The following is a 10,025-nucleotide window of genomic DNA, read 5'->3' as shown; positions in this document are numbered from 1 at the left end:
ATAACCATCGTTTACCTGTATTTTACTCCAGGTATTGGAATGTACATTCAATGTGTATTGATGCGTTCACTGTCAATTGGCAATGTTTAAATGGGTGGTATGTTCCCCCAGTTTGCCTTTATTGAAAGTCCTTATGTATACATGCAGCAATGTAAGGCATATTTTTACTATTATTTTACATTTGTGAGATCGGCGTATTACTAGCCGTTTTTATATATCAAAGGAGATAGATTAATTGATCAGAAGGTATAAAATGGGTGGTATGTTCCCCCAGTTTGCCTATTATTGAAAGTCCTTACGTATACATGTACAAGGCATATGGTACTATTATTATAGTACCTTTTGTGGAGATCGGCGTTTTACTGTCCGTTTTATTTTATTGATCAGGTGTTGGGTTTACATTACCTACCTACTAACAAAGCTAACTTTTTACCTGGTAGAGGGAATACATCGCTTTTGGGATATTGATTTAATATTTAGGGTGTTGGGTATTAGAATGGAGTTTAGGGTGACATTAAATTAACTAATATTAACTTGGTGATCGTTTTCATGTATTGGGGGACATTTTTATTGCATGTACTATATTGTATTTGTTCATTTTATTGGTATATTATGTATTGAATTGATGAACTATGTCAAAACTTGGGAGGAACCACATATCAATTTAAAATAATGTTATTAAATATGTTTTTTCCAGATGTCCAATAACGATATTGCTTTGTCTAGTCCTGTATGTGATGCATACTATAGTATAAAGGGGCGCACTCGATTATTGGTGAAGATTCTCCAACAGATTCCCAATTAGTGAAATATGTTTTAAGGATGTTAAAAAGAAATTAGGCTACCAAATCTGGAAGGAAGAGCTGATGAGTTATTACAGGATGCGTTTAATAAGTTATTTTGTGCATATAATTGTTTTACACAACGTACCATGTGTGCGTGTCCGGATATTTACCATGTTTACAGAGATGGAAACTGGTTTACTATAGTGAATTCGAAGAACGTCACAACTTTGCGTCTAGTCCTAATTTGGAATTATATATGCCTGGAGTGGCATTTAATCTGATTCTAATTTGTATTTATTCAGGAATTTGTCACAAGTGAAAGAAATTTTGTTTTTCGTTCAACAAATAAGCCTTTAAGCTATACAAGGATGAGGGAAATATCTTTGATGCAATTTCTCCATTTGTTCCCGATATAAAAGCATATATAGTTTACGAACTTGTGGTGCTATTACCGCTGCAAGGTTTGGTTTTTCAGATAGACTTTTTAAACGTCATGGACGTTGGAAGTCGAACACTTTAAAAAAGGATGGCTTTGTGAAAGACAATTTACCAGAACGTAGGATTGTTTCTCAGAATTTGGGAAATGAATATCTTTTTTGTTTTATTTACATTTTGAACTATATAATTTTCCATACATAGTAATTAATAGCTTCCCGTTCTTTGGGTTCAGCATCGGCGTTGTCGTGCGACTATCCACTTTACTAAGTCTTTGGTATTTATTATAGCCTTTTATGGGGTGCATATTCAGAGTATTTATGTATACTTGGATATTTGGTACAAGTATTGGTTATACTTGGATATTTGGTACAAGTATTGATTATACTTGGTTATTTGGTGCAAGTCTTTGTTTTATGTCTACATTGATGGGTGGTTTATACCAGGAGAATTATAATTTCATTCGTTTAAACGGGCAGTGCATTAGAGTGAAATTAATTTCTCTTGGGTGTTTCATCATATGTAGCATAGAGGGCGTAATGTTTTCCCGCTTCAAAATTATTTTCGCGGTATTTTATTGCCTATGTAATCATTCAGCTCGACATCGTCAATCTGAGCAGTCGAATTTTCTTGGTAAATTTTATTCTGGTTAAAGTTTATTAAGCTTTTTATTTGGAGAGTTTTTTGTTTGATACTGATGTTTGAATTATATATGATATGTATAGATATATATATGTATGAATTGTGCTTATTTCTTATTAAATATAGAGCATCGGCGTTGTCGTGCGACTATCCACTTTACTAAGTCTTTGGTATTTATTATAGCCTTTTATGGGGTGCATATTCAGAGTATTTATGTATACTTGGATATTTGGTACAAGTATTGGTTATACTTGGATATTTGGTACAAGTATTGGTTATACTTGGATATTTGGTACAAGTATTGATTATACTTGGTTATTTGGTGCAAGTCTTTGTTTTATGTCTACATTGATGGGTGGTTTATACCAGGAGAAGAATGTTTAAAATATTTACAAAATGATGAAAATAAACGCAATATTTTCGCTAGACCAACTAGCTTTATCAAGCGTGCATCTATCCAGGTGAAATCGGATGTAGATGATAAGAAACTTTTGCAGCTCAATGTATATGTTGCACTTAGCTGCCTTGAAAATAAGAAAATTTTGCAGCTGAACGTCTATGTTGCACTTGAATTTAGCTGCCCTGAAAATAAGAAAGTTTTGCAGCTCAGTGTATATTTTGCACTTGGATTTAGCTGCCTTGAAAATACATAATTGGTAGTTGAAGTTAATAACGTCCATTGGCCAATATTACGGGTTAAAAAGGACGATGCTTTGTTTTAAATTATTCTTTATCTTTCCTGTATCTTTTCTCGTCTTTTTCGTTAAGACCATCAGGTTCTAAAGTGTGGAGTTGGTGGATCCAAAAGTTTTCTCTTCTCCTTCTCGCCGTGGTGTCCCACTCGGTGTTGACTTCTATAATTTCATTTTGAAAAGTGACATTATCAAAAGGATGTTTCGTTGAACGAAGATGCCTTGTGAGAGGACAGTTTTTGTTGGTCTTGTACGATAAACGATGGTTATTGAGCCGAATATTAAATTTGTCCATTGTTTCTCCCACATACTGAATGCCACAAGTGTCACATGTTAATATATAAATTGAGTTCTCCGTTTTACAGTTGGAATTGGAGTAGATGGTATAATTTTGTTTAGTAACGGAGCTGATGAAAGAACTGCTTGTATTAGCAGCTTTACAACAAAAACAGTTCCTTCGACCACATTGTTTGTAGCAACCGGACGATGGAGTAGGCTGCTTTGCTAATACAGATGTCACTAATTTGTCACGGATGTTTTTAGGTCTTCTGAAGGCCATGACTGGTGTTGATGAAAAAACTTTTTTTAGATTTAAATCATTTTCTATAATTTTCCAATGCTTCTGAACAATGGATGACACATTTTTAAAATCAGGATGGTAAGTGAGTACAAGGGGTGTTCTGTTAGCTGCTTTATTCTTATCTTTGTACTCAAGAAGTTCTTAACGACTAGTTTTGTTTGCTCTTTCGAAAGCGCTATCAATGATGTTGTTATTGTATCCTCGAACAACTAGATGTTTACGAAGTTGTCCAAGTCTAGCATTTTTCGTATTTTCAGTAGAGCATATTCGATCATATTCTTTTGATTCGCAATGCCTGGCTGAATGGGATACCATGGGAGCAGTGTTTAGGATGGCAACTTTTAGGAGAAAGAAATTGATGTTTGTCCGTTTGTTTGTTATGAAGGTCCGTTATAATGGTTCCGTTCTTGATGTAACTCGTAGTATCGAGGAAGTTTATTTTCTCCATAAATGATTCATATGTAAATTTTATTGAATTGTGGAAAGAGTTACAGTGTTCTAGAAATTCATTAAGATGTTCTTGTGAATCTGTCCATTTGAAATCAATGTCGTCAATGAATCGGAACCACGATAAGGGCTGATATGGAGCACTAGCCAAGAGGTGTTTTTCAAGTTGGCCCATAAATATGTTGGAATATGACGGGTCAATTTTTGTGCCCATACTAGTACCGTCTATCTGGAGATAGTGTTTGTCATTGAAAGAGAAGTTGTTATTCTCCAGTACTAGTTTCAGAAGTGTAACAAGGCACTCAGTAGGAGGATTTTTTTTTACTACGAGTGTTCCATGCCTCTTCACACGCTGCTATTCCTTCGTCTTGTGGAATATTGGTATTTAAAGAAGACACGTCCATGGATGCAAGTATAGTATTGCTTGGTAAAGGATTGAGGCTTTCAATTTTCTTTAGATAATCAGTTGTATCTTGAATGAAGACAGAATTTTCTTGATGGTCAGATACTGTCAATAAGACCACAAAGTATAAAAAAAAATTTGATCTTCTGGGATATGGGGTTGTTCGTTTAGATGAGGTTCTTAGTTGTGAAAAAGTTAGTATCATGAGAGGATAAAAAATCCTCTTTTTCAAATTTTCAAATTTGGGAAGCGTAAAACTTCGATTTTTTTTTATTTCTCTGCAATAAGATTCATATTTTAGAACTTGAAAGTGAAAATTAAATTGGGCCTATGAGGCGTGTCATTGGATATATACCTCTCCACATCATACAAAGCTTGTAAATATATCAGATGAATTATAATTAACCTTTTATTTCTGACAATCGTTTCATTTCTTAATCTAATTGTACCGCTATTAGTAAATTGAATTTTATAAGCAAGACCTGTGTAACTTGTTATTCCCGACAAACTTTTTATAGTAAAGCAAAATATATATCTTCCTCCTTTTCGGATCTAAATGGGGAAACATTGCATTTTATTACGTTTTATGTCAATTGGTCTCTGGTAGAGAGTTGTGTCATTGGCACTCATCATACCGTATATATCTTCTCATTTCATATAGATTTATGCATTACGCAAATACGATATATTTTGTTGTTTGTTGCTTACGTTACTTTCAGTGGGAAATATTTAATCCATATTCAGTACAACTATAAATCATTAAGAAGTATCCATATTGATATGCAAAACAAAATTTCAAGCGAAATAAAAAAAACCTATCCCAAATAATCATTAATCGCCGTAAAACGTAAGAAATTGACGTTACTATTTGAGACGCAATATCGTGCTTAACGTCATAGCACACAGTACATTTGGTACGGTTCCGACCGTAACAATTTTTACTGCAAGTACGGAAAACCGTACCAAAAAAAAATTCAAAATATAAAAAAAATATGCTAAGAGTATTATGCAAACACTCCAAACAGTAAACGTGTTACATTTACCTCTGCCTGTTTTCTTCAAGAAAGAGAGAGAAAAAAACGTCACTCAACATTAAAAGTACTGAGCACGACAGTGTACATAACCGCAGTATTACCACAATCAGTTTATTGATTAGCAATAACAGTAAAGGAGTAATACATCGGAATTGTCTGGGTGCTGTTGAGAATAATGTAGGGTGTTGTTATTGGTTCATGCGTTTGTGAGCTCACTGAAAAAAATACCTAGTAATCTCTACTAGGTAAACTAGTAAACTTACTGTCCATGAGATTACTAGGCCAGAAGTATATTTACTAGCCTACTTAGTAACTATACTAGGCCATCAAAGTAAATTTACTAGGCTACTTAGTAATTACACTAGGAGTCCCTAGTAATTTTGCTAGACTGCTTGGTGACTTTACTAGTCTGAATAAGTAATTTTACTACCTTTTAGTAACATAACTAGGTCCTCCTAGTGGCAAATCCATGGTAAGACTAGTGATTCTACTAGCTTCAAGTAACTCTACAAACATTTCCTAGTAGGAATACCTCCTTCAGCTAGTAACTTTACTAGCTATAAGTACTTGTACCAGGTCACCCTCGTGTGGTACTTTTTCGTACCTAGATGTAGCAATGTTACTGGATTAAGGATTCTTTTTTATTTTGATTTGTATGCATAGTTTCATAGCAGTGCAATTTCTTATAACTATTTCTCTATTGTACTGGTACAAAGTTAAAAATGATAAATCCAATTTTTTTAATAAGAGGGACTGCCATAAAAGGGGGCTCACTCAAGTCATAGTTAAATTTTTAACGGTATAATCAATTAAATTTTTCCCATGAAAGGGGCCTTCTAAATCCATCACTCAGTAAAATCAACAGGAAGCTTCTAGGTAGTTATATGTGTTTGTGATCTTTCAATTCAGGAAACACAATGACAATAGCAATAATTGTGAAAGATAAATATACAACAATGACATGAAAAGACTAGCAAAACCATCAGCAATAGGTCACAATATCCTCAATATGAATTGACTTACAATGTATACTTTGGTTGCCAATGAATGCAGATAAAAATTTGTTGCATCTGTAGTGATAATTAACCTTCAATGTCAATAAAGACAAAACTATTTCTTTTCACTCCTTGTTCTTGTTGTTTTCTCTTTCACACATTCTCACTTAAATTTCGCCATGTTAGGCCTGAAAGCTTTACAGTTACCTAACTAAATTTGTCAGTGTGTCAGGTTCAGCAAAATAATTTTAAAGATAAATTATACCTATTTTATTTACATAAGATGCATAACATCAGAACTGTAAAATACATTTTAGTAGACAATACAAAGTAGTTAATTTCAAGTATAGAAAAAGGTGTCCAACCAACAACAAACAAATAGGTAACATGTTCTCAATTTACTTCAAAGTAACCAATTAAATTCATGTTTCAAAACTATTAATAAGCTGTACCCTAATAATATTAACAATATTTCATACATGTATTTAGAATATTCAGTTTACAATTCTAAAGTTATTTCGATGAAAAAAATTTTAAACGTCAGTTTAATAAAATAACCCATCTAGTTATTGCACGGCCCCTGTTTAAATCAATCAGCTCTCCTTGCAAAACCAAAATGAATAAACACTCCCTCAAATATTTATTTAAAAAAAAAGAACAAAGTAAGACTTATCAGTTATTTTATGTCTTACTGCTTCAAATTTTACATTTTAAAACACTTAGAAGTAAAAATAAAATTGTCAGGAAGTAAGTATACAGATTGTACCTAACAGTTTATAACTTTATAAAGCATGATCACTTATCATTTTTTAAAGCACTGTAAATTTTAGTTTGAGCAAACAGATCCAACTCAATGTCACCCCTCTAGAGCACCAGGATCTAAATACATGTCACCCATCTCATATTGCACTAGGATCTAAATCATTTTCACCGTTTGCTCCTACATGTACATTGATGTTTTATATTATGAAACTTTGTTTAAACTTATTTTGACCTTAATAAACTTGAACAGGCCTAGGTCAAAACTGATTTTATAGTCTTAATCTATTGAATTCTAATATTGGCTTGTATCAATTTTTAGATGAATGAATAAGTTGACACAAAAGTTGGTTAACATTTTCACGGAACTGTCATGTATACAGATAACACTTTCTCTGAGTTTCTCAAAATTGTTTATACTATACATGTATGTCATAGATCACAACAAAAACAAATGATCATACTTGTACTGAAACATCAATAGATATAAATATAAATGTTCATTATATAAAACTTTTCATGCTATATGTATCTGCATTGTTACATCGAAGGTCCCAATTCTGGCTTGAACTTGACGGGAGAGCGGACTCCTATTGACGGCCTTGGTGAGCTGTTTTAAAGCTCTCAACTGACTTGGCGCACACTACGTCTTCTTTCAATGAATCACAGTTTTGACAAAGAATGTGTTTTTAAATTGCTCCTTTTCACAGTTTGTTGTTTCAATAGCCTTAACCAAATTTATAAATTATCATTTTCAAAGTCTGCAAAGCGTGTCGGCTTGATGTTCCTTTTTAGTAAAGATTGCTTGTTACCAATAATTTGTCAGGTTTGGATAGCTGGGACCATACCCTCAACCACTTTGTACGGTAATACTAGTCTTTGGCTTGTTCTTGTGAATTGCAGGTTTATCAAGTTCCAGTAAGTGTAGCATGTTGGTGGTCGATCCTTCTTATCCAAATTTATCATCCCCTGTGATTTTTTTCAGAACCTGAAATTATACAAAAATCCATAATAAAACTACATGTAGTGTTGTCAATATTAATTAATATAGATTAACTAGAACTCTACTTTCAATTTCTACTAATACATTGTATTTAAAAAACTACATTTCACTTTGTTTCTTATGTGTGATAGGTGAGTCGTCATGTCAGACATATATAGATACACACTGAACATTTATGTCCTTTTTTATAGCTTTTTAATGCAATTGCATACAAGTATTTCAAGTTAGACATTAACGAGTGTAATGTGTATGCATTAATATTAAATCTACAATTATACTGCTATACAGAGAGTTAAAATACTGGCAAAAACAATAATTATCCCAGAGCCATGTTTAAAATATACTTTTATAAATATTTTCATATTTAATTAAAAAAAAAAAACAGTTAAGGCATCACCCTTTCTAATCCAGTGTTGGTAAATAATCCCAAAAAAACATTAGTAAATTAGGAAAAATTGTATTAGCCTTTATGAATTTTAACACTTTCTACTTTCATCCTGAAGCTAAGAGACGGCTAGCTTTTTAGAAAAGCTATTACTTGTTTGAATGCATTTGTGCACTCAGAGTCAAGATGCAAGTGTACACCTACATAGTGCATGTATGTCATCAAGCACATTCTGTGGTGCTTTCAAATGTTTCTCAATTTCATATTTGATGTGAAAATATTGAAGAAATACCATGTATTGACTGTTAGTTTTGGCAGGTTCATATTTTTTCACTACATGGGCGCAGCCATATTAATTTCATAACGAGGCGCACTTTTAATTATATAATCATAAAACGTTTCGGATTTAAGTTACGGTTTTCTGTGGTGAAATAGAAGGATACCCTATTAATTAATTTAGTTTTCGTATTAAAAAAGAAGAAAAGATGTTAATATTAGAATAACGAAATCTGCATCTTGTAAATCTTAACTTAAATAGATAAAGTTTGTTCCACGTGTCACAAGGTTATCTTGACCATCTTCTGTACATTTTATTTTACGTGAAAGGCGAGATGATGTGGTTCTTTTTTTTGTGTAAACAAGTAAAGACGATAAAATAAAACACAAATTATTTAAAATACTTACAGCTTTTCAATGAATCAGGCCAAAGATTACTCAGGTTCTTTATTCGTTTGATTGCGGCCATCACTTCATGTACAACAGAACTTGGCCACGCGAATATGATACTCGTCCGGCGGGAAATCCTGTTATCAGTTGCACAGCTGGTTCCTGGTAAAACGATGCATCCACGATAGTAAACATACTAGTCTAGTTAGTTGTTTGATAATCTACTAGGGACTTTTAATGAAGTACTAGCCAAACTAGTAATATTTACTAGGTATTTTTTTCAGTGCTTGTAACTTGGCGTGTTTGTTTGATGTGTGACTGAATTGCTTTGCTGAACTACTTGTGACTGCAATTGTAATGTGTGCGACCAACATATGTCTGACCAATAGATTGACTGATAAACACTGACCGGTTGGTGATTCTGACTGGTTAACTTCTGGAAAAATACAGATGTCCCCATGCAAGTCAGTGTTCCGAAAATGGACGTTTCAACAACCAAAGAACTTTTTATAGATAATTATCAATTTTTCAATACTTGCGAAACGCAAGGACGCGTTTCGTTCGAGGAGGGAGAAATGTTTACTATAGTGACAAAATTTTAAAAAGTGAATAGAAACAAACAAAATTGCAATTTTCTTTTCAATTACGAGGTGTTTTATTTTAAAAACACCATTTGCATAAGTTTTCAATTTATGTAGTACATAGTTAAGCAGAACAATAAGATATCAAGTCGACGACATGGGTATCTTTCAAGTTGGATGAAGAAAATGCATAACCTCCGATTTTTATGAAAAAATTACCACGGACGGAAAACATATCAATCTATTTAGTTCAGTTATTTTCGTGTCTGCCCTTCCATTATGTGACTGAAGAAAAAATTCCCAAAAATGGGTAACAATTGTATCGAAAAGAGAAAATCGAGTGCACCTTTTTATGTTATGGCGTGTTTGAGTTGATTATTTTGTCTTGATATCGTACAAAATAAGAATATTTCATACATCGTCTCGCTTCAGATTCTATCATTTTTATATATTAAAGCTACAGGTTGACTTTATAACACAAAAAAATCACAGTACTAAAAGATGAAATATATGGGTCAAGTGAAATACCTATCTAATGAGTCACAAAAACAGAGAAGGTGTGTTGGAATAGCTATTTTTTTACTGAGAGTACTTGACGACAGTCTTTCAAGTTGGATG

General features: G+C 32.9%; 1 long non-coding RNA gene across 1 annotated transcript; it reads right to left on the bottom strand.

Moving 5' to 3' along the window:
- Positions 1-6,268: 6,268 nt before the first annotated feature.
- LOC139519703 (uncharacterized) lies at positions 6,269-8,798 on the bottom strand. Its single transcript, XR_011663650.1, has 2 exons — positions 8,453-8,798; positions 6,269-7,760 (listed from the first exon to the last, which is right to left on the bottom strand). It is a non-coding gene; the product is annotated as an uncharacterized lncRNA (long non-coding RNA).
- Between the last annotated feature and the right edge of the window lie 1,227 nt (positions 8,799-10,025).

This window comes from Mytilus edulis, chromosome 4 (genome assembly GCF_963676685.1).
Source record: "Mytilus edulis chromosome 4, xbMytEdul2.2, whole genome shotgun sequence".
In the NCBI taxonomy this organism is placed as follows: Eukaryota; Metazoa; Mollusca; class Bivalvia; order Mytilida; family Mytilidae; genus Mytilus; species Mytilus edulis.
Note: the sequence above shows the minus strand (reverse complement) of the source record. Positions and strands in the feature narration are given on the sequence as shown.